Source organism: Eleutherodactylus coqui, chromosome 3 (assembly GCF_035609145.1).
Source record: "Eleutherodactylus coqui strain aEleCoq1 chromosome 3, aEleCoq1.hap1, whole genome shotgun sequence".
Taxonomy (NCBI): Eukaryota; Metazoa; Chordata; class Amphibia; order Anura; family Eleutherodactylidae; genus Eleutherodactylus; species Eleutherodactylus coqui.
Genome location: NC_089839.1, coordinates 206,899,074 through 206,913,229, shown reverse-complemented (window position 1 = coordinate 206,913,229; position 14,156 = coordinate 206,899,074). Strand labels below are relative to the sequence as shown.

Below are 14,156 nucleotides of genomic sequence, written 5' to 3'. Positions count from 1 at the left end.
TGTGTATCTGCATTGTACCATGTCACAGTATAGTACCGCTATTATGTGTATCTGCCATATACCACGTCACAGTATACTGTTATTATGTGTATCTGCATTGTACCCTGTCACAGTATAGTAGCGATATTATGTGTATCTGCCATGTACCATGTCACAGTATACCGCTATTCTGTATATCTGCGCTGTACCAGGTCACAGTATAGTACCGCTGTTACGTGTATCTGTGCTTTACCACATCACAGTATAATACCGCTATTATGAGTATCTGTGCTGTACCACGTCACAGTATAATACCGCTATTATGTGTATCTGCGCTGTACCACATCACAGTATAATACCGCTATTATGTGTATGTGCGCTGTACCACGTCACAGTTTAATACCGCTATTATGTGTATCTGCGCTGTACCACGTCACAGTGTAATACCGCTATTATGAGTATCTGTGCTGTACCAAGTCACAGTATAATACCGCTATTATGAGTATCTGTGCTGTACCACGTAACAGTATAATACCTAATACATGTGCCTGCACCGTACAAAATCAAACTATAATACCACTACTACATGTAAATGCGTAGAATAACACAGCTTTATTTTCATACACTTAGTGTGAACACCCAGTGTAATCTCACACTACAGCTCAGTATAACACCGCTATACCGACTATAACTTAACTACATCTTCCACCTTCAGCCAGAACATCCAGTATTATCTGGCACTACACCTCCATATAACACCGCTATACTGCATTATAACTCAGTAGAACACAGCTACACTGCTCAGCCTGCACAATACCTCGCTGTCAGACACTCACTGGGGTCCACACAGCATGTGCCATCAGTGACAACCACTCATGGGGTCAGGAACTTGCTCCGAGCAGTTGTCATGTCCCCTCTCCCGCTACTCCTGGCAGCTGATACACAGAGCACTACTTGCAGGGAACGACATGGAGCGCGCAGTAAAAGGCCCCTCCCAGGGGAACGAATATGAAGCCTGTCCTGAGGCGTGATGAAGGGATAGCGGGCTGATAAAATCCACAGTGATTGAAGTGACTCTATTAATATGGCTTCATCCCATAATATGGCCGCCGTTGCGGCACGCCGGCGACAGGTGCACGTTAATTTAAAAGCACTCTAAGCTGCCATCCATCTTGAAATAGCTAATTTACTGCACTCTGTCAGGCCTCTCACAACACTTGAAAAACAACTGCAACCAACAGACGTGTGTGGCGCACATTAATCCCACCGCAGATGAGAGGATGACCATGAGACGTAGGCGCCATCAGGTGGTCACACTGGAGAGTGCACTAGTAGAGATCTCAGTCGTCATAGCATGCAGGCTCACTCATCCGCTATATAGAGGAGAATGAAGCAGGCACCGCTGAGAAATACGTAGGAATGAAAACCTGTTCAGCAGACTGCATGTAGATAAATATAACAGCAGTATTATAGTGTGACGTCTTACAGCGCAAATACATGTGATAGCGGTATTACAGTGTGACGTGGTACAGCACAGATACATGTAATAGCGGTATTATAGTGTAACGTGATACAGTGCAGATACATGTAATAGCTGTATTATACTGTGACGTGGTACAGAGCAGATACATGTAATAGCAATATTATAGAGTGATGTGGTACAGCGCAGATACATGTAGTAGCAGTATTATAGTGTGACGTGGTACAGTGCAGATACATGTAATAGCGGTATTATAGTGTGACGTGGTACAGTACAGATACATGTAATAGCAATATTATAGAGTGATGTGGTACAGCGCAGATACATGTAGTAGCGGTATTATAGTGTGACGTGGTACAGTACAGATACATGTATTAGCAGTATAAGGGCGCCCACCCACTGGCGTTTTTTTTTCCCTGCGAAATTCGCAGCATTTTTTTTTCTGCAGGGGTCTATGGGACTTGTAATGTTAAAACCGCGATCGCGCAAAATCGCAATTTACCGCGAATCGCGGTAAATTGCGATTTTGCTCGATCGCGATTTTAACATTACAAGTCCCATAGACCCCTGCAGAAAAAAAATGCTGCGAATTTCGCAGGGAAAAAAAAATGCCAGTGGGTGGGCGCTCTAATAGTGTAACGTGGTACAGCGAAAATACATGTAATAGCAGTTGTAAGACACTGAAGGGGTTAATTGTGGACGGTCGCTATATTTCGCTAGGGTTCAGTTATTATGCCCATTAGGTGAAGGGAGTTCGTGCCTCAGGTCTTATTCAGACGACCGTATATCGGCTGGGTATTCACTCTCAGCAGGGGGAGGAGGCTGGAAGAGTCGGGAGCAATGCACTGAGCTCTCGCTCCCTCTCCGCCCCTCTGCACTATTTGCAATGAGAGGGGGTGGGGCTAAGTTATGAGACTCAATGCACTGCTCCTGACTCTTCCAGCCTCCTCCCCCTGCTGAGAGTGAATACCCGGCCAATATATGGTCGTGTGGATAAGCCCTCACTTCGTGAGACACGGGGAAAAACCAGGGTGTGACGTGATCTTCAGCAAGGTTAGTTGCTGGAGATGTGTTTGTAAAACATGTTTGGGCACTCTTTTTTTTTTTTTTTTTTAAATGGATGGCAGGCTTGGTAGTGGGGCTGTCCATTCTACCTCCTCCTCTCCAGGTCTTATTAGGGGGAGGCTAGCTCCCCAGGTGTAGAAGTTGGGTAATTAACCCAGTCCATAAAGTCTGCAGCTATGCAGACAGGGAGGAGGCTGGGTGCAGCTAGAAGCCGCATGCCTCATGCGATGCTCTATGCCATCCCATCCCATGCTATCCCTGACCCAGTGAAGAAAATGGATTGTGTGGTTTTTCGTGCGGCTGCAGCAAGCCGTACGTGTAGACAGGTATGAACTCTGTATAGTAAGTGCTGGATAAGCAGGATTTTGTTTATGCCTGAAGTTAAGGCTCTGTTTTGTTTATTTTTGTGCTTTTAAAATAAACACAGGCCAAGCCTTTATGGACTCATGTCCACGGGGACAGATGCGCACGCGTGATCCACGCCCCATAGGGATGCATTGGACACTCGCAGGTAATTAAATACCTGCAGATATCATTTTCCCCTGAGGCGCGGATTGCGTGTGCGAGAAAACACCCGCAGCATGCTCCATTTTAAGCGGGTCTCCCGCGGGGACGGCTCCCGCAGGCTTCTATGGAAGCCGTCTGGATCCGCGGAACACCCGCAGCTGAATTCCTGCTCTCCGGCGCGGAAGAGCAGGAGTTAAAAAGAGTGCACAACGCACGTGTGCGGCACGCTGCCGGAGTGCCGAGCACATCCGCCAGGCCGAAGAAAGAAGAAGGCTGCGACGGAGGGCAGATCCGCAGCGTGCGGACAGGTAAGTAATGCTTATTTTTAGGCCTCATGTACGCGAGAAAGGAGGGACCCGCTGCGGGAGTCTGCATGAAGAAGCCGCGCTGGGCCTTATTTTCCCCGTGGACACTAGGCCTCAGGCCGGCTGTCCATGGGCGATGCAGTATGCTTCGCCACGGGAGCCGCCGGTCGGTAGTAGGAGCCGCTGCCGAATCTCTGACGGTCAGCCCTATCTAATAGATAGGCTGACCGCGGAGAATCGGAGAAATTCGCAGCATGCTGCAAATTGTCCGCCGTGAGCAGAGAATCGCAATGATTCTCCGCTCGTGGACAGGTGCGAGCGCTTTCCATAGCAATGCTATGGGAAGCGTCGGCCGGCGGGATTTGCCGGCAGTTTACCGCTGGTGAATACACTGCCGTGGACAGGGGGCCTAACTATTGTCTTGGTCTCTGACTGCTGTTCACATTGCAACCCCGTGCTCTACCTGAGCTGACTCTCCCACACAGTATAATACTGTAACGTGGTACAGCGCAGATACATGTAGTAGTGGTATTATAGTTTGATGTGGTACAGTGCAGATACATGTAATAGCGGTAACTTAGTTTAATATGGTTCAGTGCAGGGTCATGTAATAGCAGTATTACAGTGTGACATAGTACAGTGCACATACATGTAATAGCGGTATTATAATGTGACATGGTACAGTGCTGATACATGTAATAGCTGTATTATACTTTAATATGATACAGCGCAGATAAATGTAATAGCGGTACTATAGTGTGACGTGGTACGGAGCAGATACGTGTAATAGTGGTATTATACTGTGACATGGTACAGTGTTGATACATGTAATATCGGTATTATAATTTAATATGGTGCAGATACATGTAATAGCAGTATTGTACTGTGTCATGGTACAGTGCTGATACATGTAATAGCGGTGATATAGTTGAATATGGTACAGCGCAGATACATGTAATAGCAGTATTGTTACCATGCGGCGGTTGTGGCTCCTCCCGACGTGGCGGTGTGCTGGGTCCCGCAGTCGGGGCGCGTCCCTTTGACTTGTGGTCCGGCTGCGCGGTGGCTCGCGGCACCGTGTGCACGCTCGGTAGTCCTGGTGGCGCCGTGCACGAGCTCCCTTTTCATGTGCTATGGGGAGTTGGACTTCTCCCTCTCTCCGCCTCTGGGCGGAGGCTTCTGTTTAAAAGTCTGACAGTGACTGCAATCACTGCCAGTTATTGGTTTCCCTCAGGTTGCTAGCTAGTCTGCATCTGTAGGTCTCCTGCCTTGGTCAGCTTGTCTGCTATTTTGTTACCATCTGCCAGGTTGTTCCATCTGCCTCGGTACTATCAGTATTGTTTCATGTTGCTTTTTTTCCATCTGCCTGTCGATAGTCTACCCATTTCATCTAGGTACGCCAGCGCTCCGTCTCGGTCCCTAGATAGCGTAGGGACCACCGCCCAGATGCCTGCCTGGGGTTAGCCAGGAGTGGAGGCAAGTAGGCAGGGACAGGGGTTGCGGGTAAGATCCAGGGCAACCCGGGCTGGCGTATCCAGGGTGGATTACTGTAACAAGTATTGTGGTGTGACGTGGTACAGTGCTGATACATGTAATAGCAGGATTCTAATGTGACATGGTAAAGTGCAGAAACGTGTAATAGCGGTAATATAGTTTAATATGGTACAGCGCAGATACATGTAATGGCAGTATTATAGTCTAATGTGGTACAGTGCTGACACATGTAATAGCGGTACTTTAGTTTAATATGGTACAGTGCTGATACATGTAATAGCAGTATTATAATGTGACATGGTAGAGTGCAGATCCATGTAATAGCAGTATTATAGTGTGATGTGGTACAGTGCAGAAATATGTTACAGCTGTATTCTAGTGTAATGTGGTACAGCACAGATACATATAAGTGCGGTATTACAGTGCTCCTCCTGTTCCTCCGCTATGCTGAGTTGATGCCCTTCTGTCCAGCTCTCCTCATGTAATGCCCCATGTCCTACTCGTGAGAAGGCACAGCAAACCTTCTTGCTCTGTCACGTACGGATGTGCCATCCTGGAGAAGGACGACTACCTGTACAACCCAATTGCTCTGTAGGTACCCTTCATGTACCAGTAGTGACAAGAACACCATCAAAATACAGAACTAGAGAAGAATCAGGGAAAAGGAAGGCGGAATTGTCTCCAGTCCCAATTTGGGTTCTCTTGCTGCCATCTCTCCAGTACTCCCATTTTCACTTTCATTCGCACCAAAGCAGGCGAAATTGATTTACAATCACTTCTGCTTCCCAAGGTGAGTCTCAGTAGAGTGTAAAACAAACGTCTGCGTCCGTAATACGGATGTGTATCCTGGCCTGAAGCGCTGCCGGTTCTGTTTTTGGGTGATTCTTGTGTAAGAATTGCCCATTCTTTCCTATGGCAGGTAAAAAAAAAAAATCACATCACACTCGTGTCAATGCAAGTTTTAGGCTTTTTTTTTTTTTTTTTTTTAATATTATGGAAAAACATACATTTGTCATGTGTATGAAAACCGAATGTACTGCGTCGTGTTTTTTCTCGCAGGCAAAAATTGCAGGTTAAATATTGTGATATCGGTCAGAGTTTATTGGACTGATATCACATTCATAAATACAGCCTCATTTGCAGCACCAGAGCGCCCCCGGAGGCATCCGAGATTGGGAGGTTTAATTGCGCTAACGCTGTATATTCAGGAGTGGTTTCCATCTTACTGCAGCGCACTTTGAGTAAGTGTAATTGCACCGCTGTGCACGGAACATTACGCAAGAACACATTGCGCTTTACCATTTTCTACTACGTAAATTGCAGATGTTTTCTCTGTGATTCAATGTTGGCCCTGAGCGGTTGCGCATAGGCGGCAGCGTGTGAGCGGTTGCGCATAGGGGGCAGCGTGTGAGCAAGTCTATCTTCACTACTTCCGTAATTTAATTGTAGATCTCCATAAAGACGAGCTCCATGCCTGGCAATGTCATCCAGTGTGCTACTTGTGCAATGCATACGGTCCTTGATCAGCCGAGCGAGGGTGCATACTGTTGCGCAAGATGGGTGCACATTGCACATTTAGAAGCCCAAATCCTGGATCTAAAAGGGGAAACTGGCAATAGTGAGAGCCATTGACAACATGGAAAGGAGTTTGGTGTTCACTGAGCAGGCGCTCGCTGGGGTAGAGGTGGGGGCGGATGCTAGTACGGAAGAGCAGGGGGAGCAGGCAGTAAGCTGGGTGACAGATAGAAGGAGAGGTAGAGGGAAGAGAACCATGAAGGCTAGTCCTGAACTGGCACAACACAACAAGTTTGCAAAGTTGGCAGATGAGGGGGATGCCATTACAGAGCCAGCACCACTGCAGCACGACACGCCCTCTGAACGCCAGGGGAATGACTGCTCCAGTGAGATGGGGAGCGCAGGGCAGGCTAGACAGGTCCTAGTGGTGGGGGACTCAATTATAAGGGGGACAGACAGGGCAATCTGCCATAAAGACCGGGATCGTCGAACAGTGTGTTGTCTTTTTGGCGCTCGAGTTCGACACATCGCAGATCGGATTGACAGATTACTGGGAGGGGCTGCTGAGGATCCAGCGGTCATGGTGCACACTGGCACCAATGAACAAATTAGTGGTCAATGGAGGGCCCTCAAAAATAATTTCAGGGACTTGGGGTCCAAGCTTAGGGTGAGGACCTCCAGGGTAGTTTTCTCGGAAATACTACCTGCACCACAAGCCACACTAGAAAGGCAGCAGGATCTTAGGGAGATAAACAAGTGGCTCCAGAGTTGGTGTAAGAAGGAGGGTTTTGGGTTCCTGGAGAACTGGGCTGACTTTGCTGTCGGCTACAGGTTCTACTGTAGGGATGGGCTGCATCTCAATGGGGAGGGTGCAGCTGTGGTGGGTGAGAAGATGGCTAGAAGGCCGGAGGAGTGTTTAAACTAGGGACTGGGGGCAGGGCAAAAAGAGAAATAAGGGGATAGTTAGCACAGCTAGCGACCTGGGTCTAAGCAATGGGAATGGGGGTCGAGCTGGAGGAGGGGTTAGTACAGTTAGAACTGACAGATCAGCCAATAGTACCATTAGTAACAATATGACTTTAAAGAACAAAAAAAACTGTATAAATTGTATGACCACGAATGCAAGAAAGTTGATCGGTGAAGTGGGTGAGCTTGAAGCGAGAATGACTAATGAAAACTATGATATAGTCGGAATAACGGAAACATGGCTTGATGATAAGTGCGATTGGGCGGTGAATTTACAGGGTTACAACCTCTTCAGAAGAGACCGTGGAAACCAGAAAGGAGGAGGGGTATGTCTGTATGTTAAATCATACTTAGGGTGCCTGCACACGAACGGAATTTCCAGCGCGTTATTTTAGGCACATTATCTGCCCCAGACCGCAGCCAATATACTCCTATGAGGATCCGCAGTTGTCCCCAGACGGACGGATTTGTATCGCGTTTTTTCACGCGCGTGAAAAAATCTGCGACCTGTTCTAATTTGGGTCGGATTCTGCGCGTGAAGCCTCCAATGCAAGTGAATGGGTGCGTTTTTTCACGCAGTACATCTGCAGTGCAGCTGCGGATGGAGTCACTGGTTGCTATGACTACAGGAAGTAGGCCTGGTAGGAGGCGTCCCAACACACAGCACAGAGCTTCACAGGCAAATTTGTAGAGGGAGATAGGTAGTATTTCTTGCCAATGCAGGATGTAAGAATGCAAAATCTGTAGTAATGAATTCCTCTTGTGAATTTTTTTGCAGTGACTGAAATAAAGTCACGCTGGAGAAGCGCCTGAAAAAAGTTACATGGATCAACCATGCCCACAAAGACATCTGCTCACCGGGTGAAAGCATGTTGCCAGAATAATTTAACGGTGCTCGCACAAGCAAGAGGGACAAAACGGAGTCTGGGTGTTGGTTTTTAAGCTGTTTTCCAAGGAATGGGCAGTTCTCTAGGGGTTGGGTTTACAATAAGGGGTGTCTGCTGGTTTTTCTGCGCGTTTTTTTCCGCAACACATCCGCGCGTGATTTTTCACGCATCCGCACCTATCCGCAAGCACATTTAGGTACCATACGCGCGTGAAAATCCGCTAGCGGAATCCGGAACGCTCGTGTGCAGGCGGCCTTATGCTGAGGCTACAGGAGGATATAGGTGCAGGAGATGAACAACACGTGGAATCTCTGTGGGTAGAAATACGGGGAGAAAAAAATAACAAAATCCTGATAGGGGTCTTCTATAGACCACAAAAGCAACAGAAGAAACTGAAACCTTACTATTAAGGCAGATAGAAGAGGTGTCAAACTGCAACAAAGTAATTATCATGGGGGACTTTAATTATCCAGATATAATATGGGAAAACGAAACCTGCAAATCTCACAAGGGTGATAAGCTCTTGAGATCAATTAAAGATAACTACTTTACCCAACTTGTGCGAGAGCCAACTAGAGGGAAGGCCATCCTGGACTTAGTACTAACTAACAAACCGGACCGAATAAAGGGGGTACAGGTTGAGGGGCACTTGGGGAACAGTGACCACAATATAATTAATTTTCAGCTGTCATTCAATAAGAAGCCTTATCAGGGAGCGACAAATAAACTAAACTTTAGTAAAGCAAAATTTGATCAGCTGAGAACTACTATAGGTAACATTAATTGGGACAATATCCTCAAAAATAATAGTACAGAGGACAAATGGGAAAAGTTTAAAAGGATCCTAATCGCCTCATGTGAGCAGTTCATTCCCTTTAAAAATAAAAGAACTTCAAGTACAAGGAAACCAATGTGGCTCGACAAGACTGTAAGGGGGGCAATAAACGAACAAAAGAAAGCGTTCAAACTACAAAAGCACGAAGGCAGCGAAGAAGCGCTAAAATCGCACAGGGGAAAAAATAAAATATGCAAAGATAAGATCAAAACTGCTGGGGAGGAGGCAGAAAGACTGATCGACAAAGAGAGCAAAAACAACCCAAAACTATTTTTTAACTATATTAACAGCAAAAGGATTTGAACTGAGAGCACTGGCCATTTAACAAATAATGCAGCAGAAATCATTGAAGATGATGGAGGGAAGGCAAATCTATTAAATAGTTTCTTTTCAAGCGTATTCACGAATGAAAAGGAAATGCCACATGAGATGCTGGGGACCATAATGAATCCCTCACAAAATATTTCACACCTAACGCAGGAGGAAGTTCGGAACCAGTAAAAGAAGATTAAAATCGATAAATCGCCAGGCTCAGATGGAATACACCCAAGGGTACTAAGGGAACTAAGTGATCGAAAGGGGTCCAAAAGAGAGCCTGGTAACTACAGGCCGGTAAGTCTCACTTCAGTAACGGGAAAAATATTCGAGGGGTTTCTGAGAGACACCATCCTAGAATACCTCAAGGAGAACAACGGTATAACGCCTCACCAGCATGGATTCATGAAGGGTCGATCGTGTCAGACCAATCTGATCAGCTTCTACGATGAAGTAAGCTCTAGGCTGGACCTGGGAGAGTCTATTGATCTCGTATATCTGGACGTCTCTAAAGCATTTGACACCGTGCCGCATAATAGGCTGATATATAAAATGAGACAGCTTGGATTGGGTGAAAACGTGTGTAGTTGGGTAAAGAACTGGCTCAGAGATAGAAAGCAGAGGGTGGTAATAAATGGTTCATACTCTGATTGGGCCACCGTTGCTAGCGGGGTGCCACAGGGCTCAGTATTCTGTTCAATATATTTATCAACGACCTGATAGAGGGGCTGCACAGTAAAATATCAATATTTGCAGATGACACAAAATTATACAATATAATCAATGCAACGGAGGACAATGTCCGGCTACAAAAGGACCTAGATAAGCTGGGGGCTTGGGCAAAAAAAAAGGCAAATGAAGTTCAATATTGATAAATGTAAGGTTATGCACATTGGCAGGAGAAACGGATGTCACCAATATACACTAAATGGGGTACTGCTAGGGAAAAGTGATATGGAAAAAGACCTGGGTGTACTAGTGGATTGTAGATTTAACTGGAGCAGCCAATGTCAGTCAGCTGCTGAAAAAGCTAATAAAGTCTTGGGGTATTAAAAGAGGTATAGGGGCGAAGGATGAGAACATTATTCTCCCACTATATAAGGCACTTGTCAGGCCTCACATGGAATACTGCGCACAGTTCTGGACACCGGTGCTCAGGAAAGATGTTACAGTGCTGGAGGGGGTTCAAAGAAGGGCAACTTAACTAATAAATGAAATGAAGGGACTGGAATACCCAGAGAGGCTATCAAAATTGGGGTTATTTACTCTAAAAATAGAAGGCTAAGGGGTGATCAAATAACTATGTATAAATACATTAAGGGACAATACAAGGATCTCTCCCATGATCTGTTTATACCCAGGACTGCGACGGTAACGAGAGGGCATCCGCTACGTCTAGAAGAAAGCAGTTTTATCGCCAACACAGAAAAGGGTTCTTTACTGTAAGAGCAGTTAGACTGTGGAACTCTCTGCATGAGGATGTGGTGATGGCAAAATCCATAGAGGAGTTTAAAAGGGGACTAGATGTCTTTCTGGAGCGGAAGGATATTACAGGATATAAATCTAAGATTATTTGTTAATCCGGGTATACAGGCAGGTAGGAACTATTAGGGGTTGATCCAGGGATTAGTCTGATTACCATTAGGGAGTGGGGAAGGAATTTTCCCCCAAAAGGGCTAATTGGCTCCTGCCTCTTGGGGTTTTTTGCCTTTCTCTGGATAAACAACACAGGAGGATAAACAGGCTGGACTAGATGGACATTGTCTTCATTCAGCCTTACATACTATGTAGAGATGAGCGAACGTACTCGGAAAAGCACTACTCGCTCGAGTAATTTGCTTTATCCGAGTATCGCTGTGCTCGTCCCTGAAGATTCGGGTTCCGTCACGGAGCGGGGAGCTGCAGGGGAGAGCGGGGAGGAACGGAGGGGAGATCTTTCTCTCCCTCTCTCCCGCCCGCTCTCCCCTGCTCCCCGCTGCGACTCACCTGTCAGCCGCAGCGGCACCCGAATCTTCAGACCCGAGCACAGCGATACTCGGATAAAGCAAATTACTCGAGCGAGTAGTGCTTTTCCGAGTACGCTCGCTCATCTCTAATACTATGTTACTATGTAAAGTTCCTATTTCTGTGATAGCAATGACTAAAAACTGGAAGTACATGTGTCAGCGACTGAAGAAACAATGTGACTGTTGTCTGCTCTGGAGTGTCTTCGTCAGGCGGAAAGCTGCAGGTCTCGCGTGCGTTGGTGCTGTATTCACACTGGATGAGGAACACGCAGAATACAAAGCCAGTGTTATTCTATGGCCCAGATGTCAAACACAAGACCAGAGATGCAGGCTGGGTGCGTGGAATTGCCTGTAGGGGTGCTATCCAGCCAGAGGCCAATTCGGGTTGAGGGTGGGCGGCTAATACTACTGGGGCCGATATTGGGGACACTATTACTACTGGAGCCACTATGGGGAAGGAGAGGGACACTACTACTACTGGCGCCAGCAATAAAGGGGACACTTACTATCGGGGCAACTATGGGGGTCATTTACTACTGGGGCCACTCTGGGGAAGCATATTACTACTTGGGTCACTACTACTGAGGTCATTAATATTTCTGGGGTAACTATGGGGCTCATTATTACTACTTGTGCCACTATAGGGTTACTATTACCATACAGTCTTAGAATTTCAATCAGCCCTTTGAAGGCAACCATGAGGCTGATGTGGCCCTTGGTGAAAATGAGTTTGACACCCCTGTTCTATAGGATTCTGCGGAACATTTTACCCTCTGCACTATACATGTTAATATGCTATAAACTGCTTTATTGTACAGAATGTTCCCCATACACACACACACTGCTAGGAGAAAATGCAGTATATAATATATCAGCCACATTTCAGCACTGAGACCTAATGCAATCATCACCTCCACTACTTTATCCAGCACCCTCATTGCATTGCTGCAGGGGTTTAACCCCTCAGGACCGCAATAAAATAGTGCAAATTAACCCCCCCCCCTGCAGTTTAGGAGGAAAAGGGTAAAAGACATTACAACTTGGACAGACAGAGCTTGTTCTACCTCAAACACATATAGCTCCAGTTCTATCAAGACTACCAACTCGCCAAGATTCCTGGCTTTAAAATGACACCACAAGCATGTTGGTAGGCCTGATAGAACCGGAGGTACAGCCATTGGAAGTGGGGTTGGGAACACTGAATTTACAGCTGTCACTTTTCAGTCCGTGGGTGCAGAGCAGGGAGGAGCAGGCAACAGAGAAGATGTGTGATTCTCATATTGCTCCCCCTTTCCAAGTAGAGGAGTGACATGAATTTTGTTCAAGTCATCACCCACCATCAACCAGAGAGCATATTTGCTTTCTAATTGGCACATATGGGGATCTTTTTTTCTAATAAAATGAGTGAAATTATAAGGACTTGCCCATCTAATCACTCCTCTACATCGTTTAACACTGCAGCTACTGCAGTCATTACTGACTATGGCATTTAAAAAAAAAAAATTTATAGAAAAACATTTTAAAAGCTTTTCCCCCCTTACACAAGGCTTTAAATACTGGAGACATAAAAGAAGAAAAAAGTATGCATAATTGGTATTGTCACATCCATAACCAGGGTTGACATCAGCACTCAGCAAGCTTGGGTAAATGCCAGGGGGAACCCACTCCACCTGCTGACCATGATGTCCTATTTGGAGAGAAATATGCGCTAATTATCATAGTCTAGTGCATATGCAATAAATACAAGTTACACGATTGTAATATGCAGGCTGAATACGCTAGTCTGAGTGAGCTCTTAGACCAACGTATGAAACCCCCACCAATCTAAGTCTATAAGCCCCTTTATACTTCATTTTGCCATTTTCAAGATTGTTTTGCCATCAGTAATTGGGAACATTCAAGGACTGAAAACCTGTCCTGTGTATACAGCATGGGGTTTGCTACACTGCATTAAAGTCCCTTTAGGCCTCTTTCACACGGGCGACAGCGATATTGACGTGAGAAAAACACAGCGATATAGAATCTGTGTTCTGTGCGATATTGCTGCGTTTTCTCGCAGGGATATCGTGATTTTGTGTCGCTACGAAGTCACACGACTTTGTAGCACTCTTTTGCTGGGATTTGAAATATAAGCCCTACCCTGAAAATAAGGCCTATCTGCATAAAAAAGCAAAACACAATACTTCACGTAACAGGCGTTGTCAGGTCAGGGGTTCAAAATCCCCGCCGCCAGGAAGTGCTGGCTGTGATTGGTTCTCGAGTGCCACGGATCAGCCAATCACCGCAGCACTCGATGAACCAATCACAACTATTCAATAAGATGGCTGCGATTGGTTCATCAAGTGCTGTAGTGATTGATACTCGAGTGCTGTGGCTCAGCCAATCACTGCCAGCGCTTGCTGGAGGCAGGGATTTTGAACGTATGACCAGGAAGCGCTGGCTGAAAATTACAAGCAGGTTCCTGGAGCTTCAGCAGAGACGTGCGGCGGACCTGGCAACGTCTGTTAGATGATGTATAGTGTGTTTTTTTGTTTTTTTTTATGCAGATTGGCCTTATTTTAGAGCTTTTACAGTAGGACTTCCTACTGTAAAAGTTGCATCGCCCTGCATAAAAACCGTGTTTTTGTGCGATGCGATACAAATGAAAGTTCCATAGGGAAACATGGGCTACAAAACATCGCAAATCGCAGCTGTATAAAGCATGCCACGATTTTGTACTCTCGCAATGTAGCAGCCTACAAAACATCGCTAATGTGAAGGAACCCATTGCAAAGCATGGGCTTAACATGCATGCGATTTGTA

At 46.1% G+C, this 14,156-nt stretch overlaps 1 protein-coding gene across 1 annotated transcript in view; it reads left to right on the top strand.

Annotated features, from left to right (window-relative positions):
* The first annotated feature begins 2,442 nt into the window (after positions 1-2,442).
* Positions 2,443-14,156, top strand: part of HEMK1 (HemK methyltransferase family member 1) — a 48,676-nt gene continuing 36,962 nt past the window's right edge. The window contains exon 1 of the mRNA XM_066596902.1: positions 2,443-2,512. The gene's annotated coding sequence lies outside the window, so the exon portion shown is untranslated. The remainder of the gene's footprint in view (positions 2,513-14,156) is intronic.